The 6,101-nt window shown below is 47.5% G+C and overlaps 1 long non-coding RNA gene across 1 annotated transcript; it reads right to left on the bottom strand.

Moving 5' to 3' along the window:
- Nucleotides 1–804: 804 nt before the first annotated feature.
- On the bottom strand, nucleotides 805–3,176 carry LOC129648568 (uncharacterized). The gene is made up of 4 exons (XR_008712788.1): nucleotides 2,740–3,176; nucleotides 1,859–1,969; nucleotides 1,411–1,574; nucleotides 805–1,328 (listed from the first exon to the last, which is right to left on the bottom strand). It is a non-coding gene; the product is annotated as an uncharacterized LOC129648568 (long non-coding RNA).
- Between the last annotated feature and the right edge of the window lie 2,925 nt (nucleotides 3,177–6,101).

Here is a 6,101-nt window from a genome sequence, read left to right as displayed (position 1 = left end):
CCAATATTTTTCAGGGAAGGGGGTTATAGGTTAGAGCCCACATTACTTTTTAAAGAATTCTACTTTAAGACCTATTGAGATATTTTAATTATATTAGAGACTTAATTACCATTTAAGGTCCAATTTTAGGGCTTCCCTTATAGCTCAGTTGGTAAAGACATTGCCTGCAGTGCAGGAGACCCGGGTTCGATTCCTGGATTGGGAAGATCCCCTGGAGAAGGAAATGGTGACCCACTCCAGTAGTCTTGCCTGGAGAATCCCATGGACAGAAGAGCCTGGCAGGCTACAGTCCATGGGGTTGCAAGAGTTGGACATGACTTAGTGACTAACCTCCCCTCTCCCACTCCCAGTTTTAAGTCACTGGAAGTTTATTATTCTTTCCAAAACAAGTTTTTATTTTGCTACAATTTTTAATTATAATCTTTGTTTTAAATCTTAAGATGTTGGAGTGTATGTCATCAGAAGTGGACTTTGTTTTTATTTTTGTTTTGTCAAAGGAGGGACATAGGAATTCTTAAATTTTTAATTTAAGCTTAACAAACAGTCAATCCTAAAGGAAATCAGTCCTGAATATTCATTGGAAGGACTGATGCTGAAGCTGAAACTCCAATACTTTGGCCACCTGATGCGAAGAACTGATTCATTGGAAAAGACCCTAATGCTGGGAAAGATTGAAGGCGGGAGGAGAAGGGGACGACGGAGGATGAGATGGTTGGATGGCATCACTGACTCAATGGACATGAGTTTGAATAAGCTCTGGGAGCTGGTGATGGACAGGGAAGACTGGCATGCTGCGATCCATGGAGTGGCAAGGAGTCGGACACAACTAAGTGACTGGACTGAAAGAATAAAGGGAACTCTCCAGATATTCTCTTTGGTGCTCTGATTTCATGAGCTTTCTCTCTTTGCACAAAGTCACTGAACCCTTCAGGCAAAATTTTCCAATTATTAATATTAGTAGTAGTAGTACTTCTAGTTTCCGGAAATCCAGGGTATCCATAGATGTTCAGACATAGTTGGATGTTGACCAGAATCAAATAATTATACTCCATGTAACTGTATTCTTATTCACCTAATGTAACTAACATGAAAGTTATCATCTGCAAACAAAACAACATGAAAGCAAAACGAAGCAAAAACGACCGTTATTGCGTCTTTCTGTGTCAGAAGCGCGCTGGAGAGCTGACGATTCAAGGATGGATGAGGTACAGTTCCTGAACTTGCAGAATCTGCAGTCTAGCGGTTAAACAGAGATAATCAAATAGCTGTCATCTGGCGCACTGTGTTCTGTAGGGGCATCCCTGAAGGCTCAGCGGTAAAGAGTCCACCTCCAGTGCAAGAGACACAGGTTCAGTCTGTGGTTTGGGAAGATCCCCTGGAGAAGGAAATGGCAACCCACTCCGGTATTACCTGGAGAATCTCATGGAGAGAGGAGCCTGGCTGGCTACAGTCCATGGGATCACAAAGCGTCAGAGATGACTGAAGCGACTAAACAGCAACATGTTCTAAGATGAGACAGATACAGGGTTCTGTCAGAACACTGGTGATGAAGTGGTTGATCTCTCTGAGGGAGTCTTGGGGGGTTATAGAAAGAAAGATAAGCTTTGAGTTAGATATTAGAGGATGAGTGGACTCTCCAGGTAGTCAGGGGAGGCAGGCCATTCCTGGGAGTGGGAGGAGGTCCCCTGAACACGTGGGAAAGATGGGCGGTCCTCCAAGGACAGGGCACAGAGCAGAGGGTCGGGAGAGCGGATCTCGGCAGGAGCACGTGTGCCAAGGGCCTTACAAACGGCACAGAGGCGTTACCTGCGGGGTCCCTGCCAGGTCAGGGGTGATGGGCTAGTGAAGAGGCACCGACCTGAGAGCATGCTGTGTCCATGCAAGTCCTGATTCTGCCGTGACCGGGGGTTGGGGGGGGTCTCCCTCGAGGCGAGTTCTTCACCTTCCTTCTCTCCAAACGAGACGGTCCCTGCAGCATGAAAATTCTAATCTTTAGATTGAGGGTAGTGTTTCATCTGGAGAAATACGAAGCTAGAAAAATGAGCTTTGTTTGCCCCTGAAACTAGAAATACGTTTAAGTCCTACTCCAGTGGCAGTCGCGTCAGCTTATAAACAGCGCTGAATTTATATGCTGTAATCAAGCAGAAGACTTGACGTATAGGCTGACTATCTACAAATACCCTCAGAGAAATATTACAAATGAAGAATGGGACATCTCTTCCTTGAAAAGTGGTAAGAGAAAGAAATAATGGCCTGAGACAAAGGACAGGGCTGTTTTTCTCAGACTAGACTGAAAAGCCCGTCTAATCTCCGGGAGCATCTGGGCTGTATCGCAGACTCCCTCGAGGGGTCGGGAAGGGCTTCTCTAGACGCTCGAGGGCAGGCAGGCGAGCTCTTGACCCGTGGAGGAGGGGGGGTGCCGAAGGAACACGCTGGCCAGGGCAGGAACCTGCGGCCTGGAGTGGGCCAGCAGTGGGCTTCGAGACGCTGAGAGCTGATCCTATCTTACTGGTTCCCAGCTTTCCACTGGCACACGGTGGAAAGCTGGGAACCAGTGAGACGGGATCAGCTCTCAGCGTCTCGAAGCCCACTGCAGCAGGCACCCAGGGTCTCGCTGCCTTTTAGGGAAGAACCTCTGCCTCCACCTCTGCTGTGTACTTGGCAGGGCCGTACTGCTCCACGCACACGGGGAAACTCTGGGAGGGAGAGAGGGCATGTGGGCATGTGTCAGACACTCACGCGGCACCGCAGGCTGCGTGGCGCTCTTCAGCCAACAGGATCGCGATTCAGTCTCCGAGCAGTCCTCCCAAATAAGCAGTGTGTAGTTTTGATGATCTCTCCTTTGTGTAAAACGAAGGACCTGAAGCCCAGAAAGGATGACAGCGCTCAAAGTAAGGGCCGGCGTCAGGCTTTGAACCTGCCATTCTCTGATTCCCAAGGCCGTGCCCGGGTGCAACTTCCTGGGAGAGGCTTGTCGCCAATTCTCTGTCAGATGGGTTCCCTGCTGGGGCGCTGCTTGTCATCTGCTGGAAGATTTCCTCAACAGAAACGGGCCGTTGGAGTCTGTTCCTGCAGGTGGTGGGGCATGCAGCCTGTAATGGCTGACACGTGACCAGCGGAAGGGCGTCCATTTTTCTTTCTTTCTTCAGTTAAGGCTCTGAATTGGATCCAGCTGTTCTTTGATGCAGAGGCCAAAAGACCCCAATATCCTGCTCTTTGTTTTCCTGGAAGTTATTGGCTATTGTTAGCCGTGGAGGCCAGGTCGGAAGCCCTTAAAGAACTAGAAGTTGGGTCCATGGTTAGTGGGGAGCAAGGTCATGGAACAGCAGAGATGATGGTATTTCAAGATGAAGCCTCAGTTTCAGGTCTGACCCAAGCCACGTGTGGACCCTCATGGGCCATCATCTGTAAACAGATCTTAATAGAGAAGCCAACCAGTCCCTGTTCATTTTTCACTTGGAGCAAATAATAATGTCATGATCCTAACAGTAATTCTCACGATTATCAAGTCATTTCTGAATGCTCAACACAGAGCTCAGCTGCTTATGCACGCCATCATTATTGTTTAAATCTCTATCATTTAATGAGCACTTCTTACATCCCACGCTCTTGTACTAAGGCCTTCAGCCTTCACTGCCCTGTAGGGTAAGTGTTGATACAGTCTTCATTTTTAAGGCAAAGAAATTGAGCCCTAGGTTAACCAGCTCTTAATACACGTGATTAGTTAATAACAGGAGCAGGGGGGACTAGGATAGAAATGTTTACTGAGATTCTCAAAGGGCTAGAAAGCAGCTGCGGGAAAATTAAAAATGAAGGGACAAAGAGCACGGTTAGTGAGAGGTCTGAGCAGTGTGCCCGCCTCGTGTACTGTGCCAGCCCTAACCTCTTTTAGCGCCTCTTTTTATCTCCTGGTTTTGCAACCAGAGGGGGCTGACCGTTTGAATTGGCACAGCCTTAGACATGTCTAGAAAAGGGATCCCCAAATTTCCTACTAAATCGGAACTCTGTTGAGGTGAGCAGGCTTGGGCTTTGTCAGGCAATATACCTTTATGGGTCAGCTTGGTTAGAGTAAGAAACTCACTGGCAACCGAACTTGGAACTCAGAAGGGGTTTTCGTCTTCCAAATGTCAGACGTGATAGAGGGCTGCTGCTGAGTCACTCCCCTTTCCAAGGACCAGAGGCATAATCCCCAGCGGAACAATGAGCCGCAGCCCACTGGCGCCCACGGAGCTCACACAATGGGCAGATGTCCGAGCTCCACTGGCCACGGCCCAGAGGCAAACAATAGAGCCGCGGCCAGCTCCTGCTAGAGAGAGCTTCTGAAGCCATGGTATTGCCTTGGCCAGCCAAAAATGCAGTACGAGACCACAGTCATCCACAATCCTCTCACTTCATAAAGAAGGAGAGGACTGGAGGGGTGGGGGGGTCGGGGGAGCTTACGTCCTCCGATGGAGTTTGAGGGAAAGTGCCCCGAGATTCTGCCTCTCTGCCCTTTGGGATGATGGGGTGCCCCAGTTTTAGGAAACATGGGGGCTTACTCCCTGTAGGCTTGGGACTCCATGAAATTAATTGGTCCCAAATAAGAAGAGTGAGGCCCCCCTCACTGCCAGCCTGGGACCCTCACGATCTTTGGTCTTCTCCAGACTCACTCTTTGTTGTAAAGGAGCTCTTTTTTAAGGGGGGAAATGTAGAGAGGTAGACTTGGGAAGGAGGTTTTTATTAAACTCTCCCCAGTCAGCAGTTGTTTTATCCCGTAAAACTGCCTCATGTTAAAGGATCAAAATGACACTGAATTATCTGAGCAGATCCTGTTTCATATCCTCTAAGATGGATGCAGATTCCAAAATTCAGGATAAGCACTTTTTTACAGTTCCTAGAATTCTGTGTATTTGTGTGTTTACATGAAGTGGTACTTCCCTCAAGGTAAATAAAGCAGGTATTAGTTTTCCTCTTTATGGGAAAGATTAGTGATGAAATAACTTGCAAAGGATAGATCACAGTGAATGAGCATCGGAACTGGGGATTTTAATCCCGTCTCCGGGTTATAGGCTCTCTCTGCTGTCTGCAGAGCTCCTCTCCATGTGGGTCCCTCCCTGTTCTCTATCGCTCTGCTCCATTAACGGCCCAGCCTTGGCTCTGACGCCTCCATAAACAGGAGGAGAGTGATGGGGCCTAGGGGAAACCATGTTTGTAAAATTCACCTGGAGCCAAGCAACAGCTTTTGCTTTCTTGGGTGTATTAACTCTGGGCACGAACCATTTGTCCAAGAGGAGCGATTTACTTTTAACTTCATGGAGAGGGGGTGGTTATTTCCTAAGGGATGTTTAGAGGTGACTTTTCTCCAGTGAATAAAACTCTGTCAGTCACACTAAGACACTAAAAACTATAAAGTACAGATGCTTTTGGCTGTGTGGGATCAAAAACATATAAACATAAAAAAAAAAATCACATTTAGTAATTTAAAAGAGGTTTTCTCAGAGCCACTGAATAGCTACACACAGTTCCCTTGGGACATAATTCCAAAAGCTAAGAAGACTTTTGCTAAATGAGGGGAAAATAAAACAGAACAGCACCCCCTTAACTTCGAGAAGACTCCAGCCAAGCCTAGATTTGGAATGGGTTCTAAACCTGGCAAAAAAAGCACTCACCCATCCCTACTGGAAATCTCTCCAGAGAGTCAGTTCCAGCTTTCCAAAAACTTGCAGCCCAAATATGTTTGGCTCCACATCTGAACCTTTGTAATATTTGACATCTATTAGAAATTACCAAGTCAACTTCAGAAACCTAAAATCGAGCCGAACTCGGATGGGTGGGTGAAGGCCAACCAATAAGACGGCCATGTAGCTTAAGCGAACCCCGAACCCGGCCTGAAAGCCCACGGGCAGGCTCATTCACACTCTTGGCACGGGCTCAGGGATCTTTGGAGATATTCATGAGGAAGAAGAGGGAGATCTTGGTTTTCTCTCCTAATCCGTTGCTTCCACACGGCTACTGGATTCTGTGACCTCAAAGGAGCTCTTGAAACTAGGATAACAATGGCCCCAGTGAAAGCAGAGTTCTTTAAAAACAAGGTGATAATTTTTCCTAATCTGAGTTAACCC

The sequence above is a fragment of the Bubalus kerabau genome, chromosome 4 (genome assembly GCF_029407905.1).
Source record: "Bubalus kerabau isolate K-KA32 ecotype Philippines breed swamp buffalo chromosome 4, PCC_UOA_SB_1v2, whole genome shotgun sequence".
NCBI classification, from domain to species: domain Eukaryota; kingdom Metazoa; phylum Chordata; class Mammalia; order Artiodactyla; family Bovidae; genus Bubalus; species Bubalus kerabau.
Note: the sequence above shows the minus strand (reverse complement) of the source record. Positions and strands in the feature narration are given on the sequence as shown.